The sequence below is a fragment of the Littorina saxatilis genome, linkage group LG5 (assembly GCF_037325665.1).
Source record: "Littorina saxatilis isolate snail1 linkage group LG5, US_GU_Lsax_2.0, whole genome shotgun sequence".
Lineage (NCBI taxonomy): Eukaryota > Metazoa > Mollusca > Gastropoda > Littorinimorpha > Littorinidae > Littorina > Littorina saxatilis.
This window is the reverse complement of record NC_090249.1, coordinates 45,013,444-45,024,245: the sequence shown is the minus strand read 5'-3', so window position 1 is coordinate 45,024,245 and position 10,802 is coordinate 45,013,444. Positions and strand designations below refer to the sequence as shown.

The 10,802-nt window shown below is 41.8% G+C and overlaps 1 long non-coding RNA gene across 1 annotated transcript; it reads right to left on the bottom strand.

Moving 5' to 3' along the window:
• Positions 1-132: 132 nt before the first annotated feature.
• LOC138967249 (uncharacterized) lies at positions 133-2,657 on the bottom strand. Its single transcript, XR_011455885.1, has 2 exons — positions 1,126-2,657; positions 133-754 (listed from the first exon to the last, which is right to left on the bottom strand). It is a non-coding gene; the product is annotated as an uncharacterized lncRNA (long non-coding RNA).
• Between the last annotated feature and the right edge of the window lie 8,145 nt (positions 2,658-10,802).

Below are 10,802 nucleotides of genomic sequence, written 5' to 3'. Positions count from 1 at the left end.
GGGGGCATGCCCCCCCCCCCCGGAAAAATGTTTTCTCCAAATGTGGTGGAGCGCACGCGGGTGTTGCAATTACAAAAAAACGAGAGAGGGAGAGAGTACACAAACAATAAAAAGTTGGTAGAATACATTGAATGATGTTCTCTGTCCTCTTTATTGCATAACACTCACGCACGCAATCACCAAGCATTTAAAATAAAAGTTAAAAATAGGTTCGTCAGACTAATGCTACTTTTCAATAAACATTTTCAACACTTAGTCTGAAAAAGGTGGAAACACATACTCAAAAATGTGGTGTCAGAAGTGGGGTGAGGCAAATCTCTACTTCGAAAAAGTTCTGTTGCCACAACACTATAAAGTCACTGGTGTAACGTGTGCTCTAAAACACGCTATTAAACACGGTAGTAAAACACTACCTAGAACTAACACGCTATGCTAAACATACACTATGCTAAAACACGGTAGTAAAACACGCTATGCCATACATACACGGTAGTAAAACACGCTATGCTATACATACACGGTGGTAAAGCACGCTATGGTATACATGCACGGTAGTAAAACACGCTATGCTATACATACACAGTAGTAAAACACGCTATGCTATACACCGTAGTAAAACATACACTACGCTAAAACATACACGCTATGCTAAACATACACGCTATCAGAAACGCTGTAGTAAAACATACACGCTATCATAAACACGCTATGCTAAACATACGTATACACGCTATCCCACCAAGAGTCCGCTCGGCTGGGAAAACAAAAAGTAAAAACAAAGTCAGTAATTACTGAAGCGACAATTCATATCAAAGTATCATCTCACACAGTCATCAACACCACAATTACAATCATTCAAGTTCCAGTATTACATCATGCATGTTTGGTTTTCTCAATCTATCGTTGGCCTACTCTTCTGTTGTTAATTACACATCATTTTATTACAGCTGTCAATTTCCAGACAAAACAACAGACCATTTAGCCAAATCCAATATTGGTCCGAGAGGGGACCAACTTTCTGTGCTTGCTGAGATCTAATTCCACACATTCACATGACTAAAGAACAATCAAATTATTGTGCCAATTCCAAAGAAGATGTACCGATAACAAAAGGTCTATTCTCACCTGGTCTACATCATCTCTGGACACGAAACACTCCCTGGTTCACAACAGCATTCGGTTCCAGGACATACAGCCAACACACACTCCATCACTCCAATTGGTACACACCAACACACACTTTTTCACTTCACAAATGCATCACAAATGCATAATTCATCCAAAGGCCGGCAAGGCTTGACATGTTCTTTCTCTGCCAGTCCAGGCCACAAGTGCGCGTTTGTTTCAACTTTGGCCGAGTTCATTACAACTTTTACTCATTTTAGTCGGGAAAAGGGGAAGGGGGGAGAGGGTCCTACATGACGCTGCTTGATTATGCGTCGCCACCCCAAACATTCTTTTATCAATACGATCTAAACTAATTTAACTTATTAAGAACAAAACTAAGCATTCCCCATTCAGGAATATTCAAACAAATGCATAGTCTGTGTGTTTTCATTCAAACCGAACACGCAGACATAACCGATAGACACAAGCTGACACCCCTGTCTGTAAAATGACGAAACCCTGAAACCTACGTCATACCGACGTCATACCTACGATAACAGCCTACGACGCAATACAGGCGCTAGAAATTATAATTCTATTGACACAGTCACACAATGTCAAAACAGATTTCTCTCACTCACCACATTCTCCCCAACTTAGCATGACTTCTCCTGAAGGCATGTCTTGGAAACAAAAACATGATGTTAAACCCTAACCACCAAAGAAGTTTCAAAAACCAATCAAAACTCAAATTGGGCTAACCTATATCTTCAGCCGTCGCAAGTCTCAGTCACAAAAGCTAATCCTGAGTAACACATTTCGAACCTACATGTCAACCACTATTTAAAGATGCATTGACTGTACCGAAACTATTACCACATTTCGAACCTACATGTCAACCAGTATTCAAAGATGCATTGACTGTACCGAAACTATTAACACATTTCGAACCTACATGTCAACCACTATTGCTAACAAAGACTTCGACATGTTGATGATACAGATCAGGAGGTGGGGGGGGGGGGGGGGATTCTCATTGAATAATAAAAGAAAATGATCCCGAGGACAGAGAACAACGTACTGTCAAGGACGCCAAAAAAATTTTTTCACAACAAAGTAACCTTAGAACATATTTACATGCCTAACCTGCACTAAACAATAGGCAACACAGAACAGCTGCTCCCCAACTTTACTTGAACCCACTCCCTAAGAATCCAATAATGTTTCCATGATCCGAAGGAACCGAGGAAGTACGTCAACTGCACGCGAATGCACTGTGCGGGGTTCCTTGTACAAGTTAGTATATAACATTTAATAATATGTAGATATATCCTTCCCTCCCAATATGTTCAATATTTGGTATTTCAACAGTTAAATGTTGCTCACCATGTTTGCTTAAAACAAATTAACTAGCAACGCATAACCCAAGCCCCAGACTTCGCATGGTTAACGTTTCAGGGCGATCCCGGTGAGAAGACACTGTGGGGTTGCTCATGGGACTACCCCCCACTGCATCTTCCATCTCACCGTCGCGAACGTTTCAGGGCGATCCCGGTGAGAAGACACTGTGGGAGTGCTCATGGGACTACCCCCACCGTATCTTCCATCTCACCGTCGCTCAGGGCGATCCCGGTGAGAAGACACTGCGGGGTGCCCATGGGACTACCCCCACTGTATCCTCCATCTCACCGTCGCTCAGGGCGATCCCGGTGAGAAGACACTGTGGGGTGCTCATGGGACTACCCCCCACTGCATCTTCCATCTCACCGTCGCTCATGGTGAACAATAAAACAACATTATCACACAAGTGACGCTATTCTGCTCAAATGTATACAAAATGCTTGAACATAAACACAGCACACAAATGAGGCAAATATGCAGTAATGCTCACTAGACCCACAAGTCCATGAATTCAGCAAAATGTCACTACCGGGTCAGTAGCAAGACATGATAAAGCAGATATACAGAACGTACACGGTATCAGGACGCCTGTTCCGCATCAGCCACTGTTCCTCTGTGGAAGATATTTAAAAATTCCACTCACCGTTGGCCGTCGATACGTTCCACTAAATGTCCTTTCACATTACTGGCACGTGCAGAAACAAACACAGTCACCACAGATCCTCGGAAATTGACGGTGTTAAAGTCGTCCACTCCCTGGGGTTGGTCGATAGTCGAGCTGGAGTCTCTCCTCCAAAGTCCGTCCATCACCGGGTCGTTCCAGGTTGGTGACGGTGGTTCCAGGTTGGTGACGGGTGGTTCCAGATTGGTGACGGGTGGTTCCAGGTTGGTGACGGGTGGTTCCAGGTTGGTGACGGGTGGTTCCAGGTTGGTGACGGGTGGTTCCAGGTTGGTGACGGGTGGGATAGCGTGTATACCTAAACTACTACTACTGTACTACTTTCTATTCTCAAAATATGTGTCCACTTATCTGTACTGTCGGGCGACGCCAAAATGTGGTGGAGCGCATGCGGGTGTTAGCAATATTTTACAAAAAAGCGGAGAGGGAGAGAGTACACAAACAATAAAAAGTTTGAATACATTGAATGATGTTCTCTTTCCTCTTTATTGCATAACACTCACGCACACAATCACCAAGCATTTAAAATAAAAGTTAAAAATAGGTTCGTCAGACTAATGCTACTTTTCAATAAACATTTTCAACACTTAGTCTGAAAAAGGTGGAAACACATACTCCGCACTCAACTCAGAAGTAGCTTGAGGCAAATCTTTACAACGAAAAAAGTTCTGTTGCCACAACACTATAAAGTCACTGGTGTAACGTGTGCTCTAAAACACGCTATTAAACACGGTAGTAAAACACTACCTAGAACTAACACGCTATGCTAAACATACACTATGCTAAAACACGGTAGTAAAACACGCTATGCCATACATACACGGTAGTAAAACACGCTATGCTATACATACACGGTGGTAAAGCACGCTATGGTATACATGCACGGTAGTAAAACACGCTATGCTATACCTACACGGTAGTAAAACACGCTATGCTATACATACACGGTAGTAAAACACGCTATGCTATACACCGTAGTAAAACATACACTACGCTAAAACATACACGCTATGCTAAACATACACGCTATCAGAAACGCTGTAGTAAAACATACACGCTATCATAAACACGCTATGCTAAACATACGTATACACGCTATCCCACCAAGAGTCCGCTCGGCTGGGAAAACAAAAAGTAAAAACAAAGTCAGTAATTACCGAAGCGACAATTCATATCAAAGTATCATCTCACACAGTCATCAACACCACAATTACAATCATTCAAGTTCCAGTATTACATCATGCATGTTTGGTTTTCTCAATCTTATCGTTGGCCTACTCTTCTGTTGTTAATTACACATCATTTTATTACAGCTGTCAATTTCCAGACAAAACAACAGACCATTTAGCCAAATCCAATATTGGTCCGAGAGGGGACCAACTTTCTGTGCTTGCTGAGATCTAATTCCACACATTCACATGACTAAAGAACAATCAAATTATTGTGCCAATTCCAAAGAAGATGTACCGATAACAAAAGGTCTATTCTCACCTGGTCTACATCATCTCTGGACACGAAACACTCCCTGGTTCACAACAGCATTCGGTTCCAGGACATACAGCCAACACACACTCCATCACTCCAATTGGTACACACCAACACACACTTTTTCACTTCACAAATGCATCACAAATGCATAATTCATCCAAAGGCCGGCAAGGCTTGACATGTTCTTTCTCTGCCAGTCCAGGCCACAAGTGCGCGTTTGTTTCAACTTTGGCCGAGTTCATTACAACTTTTACTCATTTTAGTCGGGAAAAGGGGAAGGGGGGAGAGGGTCCTACATGACGCTGCTTGATTATGCGTCGCCACCCCAAACATTCTTTTATCAATACGATCTAAACTAATTTAACTTATTAAGAACAAAACTAAGCATTCCCCATTCAGGAATATTCAAACAAATGCATAGTCTGTGTGTTTTCATTCAAACCGAACACGCAGACATAACCGATAGACACAAGCTGACACCCCTGTCTGTAAAATGACGAAACCCTGAAACCTACGTCATACCGACGTCATACCTACGATAACAGCCTACGACGCAATACAGGCGCTAGAAATTATAATTCTATTGACACAGTCACACAATGTCAAAACAGATTTCTCTCACTCACCACACAAAGAACCCAGATGGTGCAATCTGGTGTCATCTGAGCTCCAAGTTTGCCATCAAATTCTGTTTTTAGAATCAGAGTTGTTAGTACCAATTTTTGATTTTTTGAAGAAAAAAATAAATACATGTGTTATAATTTATAATTATGGTTGAAATTTGTAAAAAAATTGATCTGTTGAGACAAACAGGAAAATGTAACTTGTAACACAATCTGGTTTACTTTCAAACATAAAAGTTACAAAGGCTCACCAATAAGAATTGCCTGCTTAAGTTACTTTCCCATGATCTCTTACAAGGAGTTTTAAAAAAAAGTATAACAAAAAGAAGATGAAGAAAATAAGGCTCAACGCATAGATTTTTCTTCGATTTGTGGGTTAGCGGTTTGGGTACCAGTCTTGGTCTCCTTCAAGTGTTCTTCACGTATGATGCATTTCTTGCCACATTTAGCAACACCTGAGTCAGAGTCTGCGGTGAGGGCTGGGGGAAGGACAGTGGGCATAATCATATGTTTGAGGCTTTTGACGTTTCTTTCCCCAGCCACTGGCAGTTCAGGTACCGCTTCCTTCATTCGTGTACTTGAGCAGGGCCGGACTAGGGGGGGGGGGGGGGTTACAGGGGTTGCGCAACCCCCCCGCCCCCCCCTGGCTTAAGCATGTACCTCCCAAACGCATTTTTTTCAGGCAAATTTGCTGTCGTTCCTCGGGGAGCATATCGCCTTTTGTTACATGAAACAAAAGACGATAATTATGGTCCCCTCGGACCAACAAAAAAGCTGGTCTGACGACAAGCCACCAAACCTCTTGTCACGACTGTCCTTGCTCACTCTTTGACCTCACACTCACAGAAATAATAGACGGCATTAAGTGAGCGATCACCACCATCAGAAAAAAAAGCGCTTTACTTTGCACTGACTGTAACAAACTAACTGACTGGCTAAAAGAAAAAATAACTAACTATAACTAAACGGAGGCAAACAGAACCAAACAACCATTCAACCAATCAACCATGCATACTATCTTTGAATTTAAAAAACCCACACAAAACCAACAAGAACAACAACAACAAGAACAACACCAGAATCCAAAATTGAAAAACGAAATATTCACTGGATTAGGCAAAAAAAAAAAAAAATAGGTGTGGTTACGGTAACATAGCCCCAAAAAATAGGGTAGGTAGGTAGGCAATCACTTTTTTTTTTAAACTTTTTTTCTAATGTGTACAAATTAAACCTACTTGACAGGGAAATAAGTGTGCGACACGGGCGCTTTCGCTTTCATTGCGTTTTTTGCACTCGGTTTTGTTTTTGTTTTTTGGTTTTTGTTTTTTTGGAATAAAAAGTTATAGGATCGGCCCCTAAAAATAGGGTAGGTCGGGTTACCGTAACCACACCTATTTTTTTTTTAGGCCTTATGATGAGAAAAAAACCCACCAAACACTTGAGATGATTTTGATTCTTGATTTTTGGAACGATATGAGTTTATCTGTGTCACACTTTTATACATTTAGTCAAGTTTTGATTTTATATTGTTTTGGTATCTTTGAGAGTAACGCTGATTTGACGTCGTTGCGGTTCTTTTTGTTGATGTTGTTTTCCCTCATAGTATAAAAGTGGTTAAAGGCCCACTCCGCCTTCGCGAACTGTCTCAGATCTGTCCAGGCTTTAACATGAGATAAGACCATCCCTCCGCTTGGTCACATACCAAAATTCAACACTGTGGCTGTGAGATTTTTTTTAAATCAAGAAAAATCCGAAAAGGCATCAGCAATTTACAAAAGTTATATAAAAACAAGAAATTCCTCCGAGGTAGGAAAAACACCCCCGTCCTTACCATTCTCACTGCCACCAACTGAGAAGGTTATTTCCCTTTGACCATTAATATGTCCCTCTATAAGTCCTTGTAGAATCTTAATCCACCAATAACTCCCTAACCGTGTGTTTGACTGGTCCCAATTTTTGAAAGGACCGTCTCAGGAATGTATAGAACCTGTTCACCAAGTTTGGTGACGATCGGTCCGTTCATTCTTGAGATCTATATGCGAACACAAACACACAAACAAACAAACACATCGACCGAATCCTATACACACCCCTATACCGGGGGTGTAAATACCACAGAGAGCACACAGGCCGTTCATTTATGGTATATGACCAAGTGGAGGGGTGATCTTATCCCATGTAATAGCCCGGTCAGATCTGAAACGGTGAGGAGAAATGTTTTCACGAGGCGGCGTGGGAAAGGCGAGTGAGGAAGTGCATGATGATCGTGCGATGACGACATCGAACCTCGTGACGGATTGGTCTCGCGAGAGATGGACGAGACAAGGCGACACACTTGAAGGATTGACTGATCGCCGCGACGGCCATAAGGGTCCCAGTTCGGTGGTCGTGCACAGTACAAGGGCGGATCAATTCACTTTGGAGGGGGGGGTTACAAAATGACTGCGAAGATACAAGTTGACCGCGCCGAAGGCGCCTAAGCCTCTAGGGGGGTCCGGGGGCATGCCCCCCCGGAAATTTTTTTTATCCAAAGAAGCAAAATAGAGCTATCTGGTGCATCCTGAGCCAATAAATTACCTCTTTTATGAGGGGGTGGGGGGGGGGGGGTTACGTAACCCGTGTAACCCCCCCCAGATCCGCCCTTGACAGTAGCTCTTCGAGTTTGTTTAACCCAGGCCTGTAAACATCACACCAACAACACCCCTCTATCGGTTTGCCCACGCGCCCGCTGACAGGCCATTAGGAACGGCGCCTTGTGCGCGGCCTGCACATGGCTGGTCAGTGTTTATGCTAGCAGTCCAGCGCTTCCCCCTGCTGGTCGGTTCTAATGTTCTGTACTTTATGAACAAACCCCTATTTTTCTTGGCAAAGTTGCACTGCTACGAGAAATGCCCATCATGTCATGATGACCCACTTGCTCTTTACATTTTAACCATGTCGGGCTTTTTAAGTTATTGAAGTCAATTGAACAGAAACGCTTACCCTTTGGATTATAACACGAACCTTTATCAGCAAATAATATAAATACTGATAATAATAATGATAATAAAAATGATAATTATTATCATCATTGTCATTCTTATTATCACTGTCATCAACATTACCATTGTACACATTTTTTTCGGTTTGTTGAAAAACTTGGATTTGCTCAGGCCAGGGCCGTATGTAATAATTACACGCTCTGCTCAGCCCCTTCAGTACCGTGCCGAAGAAAAAACCACAGGCACAGGGCTGCTTCATTTTACTTAAACGTCCGTTTTTATTTTCAGTTCCTGTTCACGCATCCATCGCCCCCTATGGTTTTAACGTAGACAGCCAGTTTAAAAGCATAACGTATAAATATATACTCATGTACAGATATCGTAAAAAGAAAAAAAAAAATCCGTTGATAGCCTCTGAGCAACGAACGCGGTTGTTCCTAAGGCCAGTAACACCAATTTCACGCGACGTGTGCCTTTTCTTTCAACAGGAGCACGCAGCTTGCAGAGAATTTGTTTGCCTGAAAGCTGAATGGATGTCACGTTGTGAAGATACTCGACTGAAGTTTGATATATATCTTGTTATCATGCAGTGAATAGAGACCGGTAAACAGTGCACACACGCGAAAAAATATATTTTTTATAAAAAAGATTGAAATCCGGCAGTACTGAAATACTATCATTTTAAGTTTTCTCTGAGTCAGTTTACGACATAACAGGAATACGGCATAGCCTCAATACCAAAACATGCAACAAAGAATAAAGCACACCACAGAACACTGCAAAACACAACTATAGTTAACAGTTTATTACATACAATGACTTTAATTTGAAAAATGGGAAGGAAAATAATACTTGATGCGTAAACAGACACGAACTCTCCGACAAATTGTTTTTGGGGATAACCGGAACTTCCGGGCTGTTGCTATGTGATAGAAGCAAGATGTCCGAAGCCGGTGTATTTCGTCTGCTATTTCTAAGATGTACAAGAATAAAACTATTCCGCATCAAACGTAGGAAAAAGTCTGCTCTGCTGTGCTTGTTAGCTCGCCGCCGAGGGTTCGGTTGACAGATAAACAGCAAGATAGCGAGGCCATCTGATATTCGTCTCGCGCTAAACGCCCCTCCTCAGCCACTAGGCTGTGTGTATACACACGGACACGGAATCACCTAAACAGAAACCGAAAACTACTGTGCACGACCACCGAAATAGGACCCTTATGTTTAACCCCCATCCCTTCTCCCCTCCCCCCACTCACACCTCCCTCCCACCTTTCACCCTCTCATACGCACGGATCTGTGTCAAATCTGAGTACAGTAGTACAGTCATCAACAATCTGAGTAGATAAGGAGGGAGTCAGTCTTAATTTAGCATTTTACAAGGGGTGTTGTGGGTCCCTCCTAGAGAAGAAAAAAAATCAGGTCTTAAAAGGGAGGAAGTCTTAAAATGCAGGCACATTTACGGAGTTAAAAACAGAAAATAATATGTGAAAGCAAAGTCTACAAACAGAGAACATTTGTACAATTGGTGTCTTCAATGGAAAGTTCCACTGCATAAGCCTTAAATTGCGAGAGTATAGTACTTTATCCAACACTGAGGGGCAAAGTGTCATGGGGCGATATGGTCGTTGAGCGAAAGGGAAATGGGGCGAAAAGGATTGGTACGGTCAGAGATCGACTCTGTTGTCAATGTTTTGGTTGAGCGCACTGCACGGTGACTATGCCTGTGAAAACGGGTGATCCGTTTTTATATTTAGTCAAGTTTTGACTAAATATTTTAACATCGAGGGGGAATCGAAACGAGGGTCGTGGTGTATGTGTGTGTGTGTGTGTGTGTGTGTGTGTCTGTGTGTCTGTGTGTGTGTGTGTGTGTAGAGCGATTCAGACTAAACTACTGGACCGATCTTTATGAAATTTGACATGAGAGTTCCTGGGTATGAAATCCCCGAACGTTTTTTTTCATTTTTTTGATAAATGTCTTTGATGACGTCATATCCGGCTTTTCGTGAAAGTTGAGGCGGCACTGTCACGCCCTCATTTTTCAACCAAATTGGTTCAAATTTTGGTCAAGTAATCATCGACGAAGCCCGGACTTCGGTATTGCATTTCAGCTTGGTGGCTTAAAAATTAATTAATAACTTTGGTCATTAAAAATCTGAAAATTGTAAAAAAAAATAAAAATTTATAAAACGATCCAAATTTACGTTTATCTTATTCTCCATCATTTGCTGATTCCAAACATATAAATTTGTTATATTCGGATTAAAAACAAGCTCTGAAAATTAAATATATAAAAATTATTATCAAATTTTTTTTTCGAAATCAATTTAAAAACACTTTCATCTTATTCCTTGTTGGTTCCTGATTCCAAAAACATATAGATATGATATGTTTGGATTAACAAGAAGAGCAAACGCTCGATCGAGTCACTTTCGCAGTTCTGAATATTATATGAGGCATCAGATGGACAGGAAGAAATTGCTATTCACAACACAATGAGTCACGTTCACATAAAATTTGAGCCCG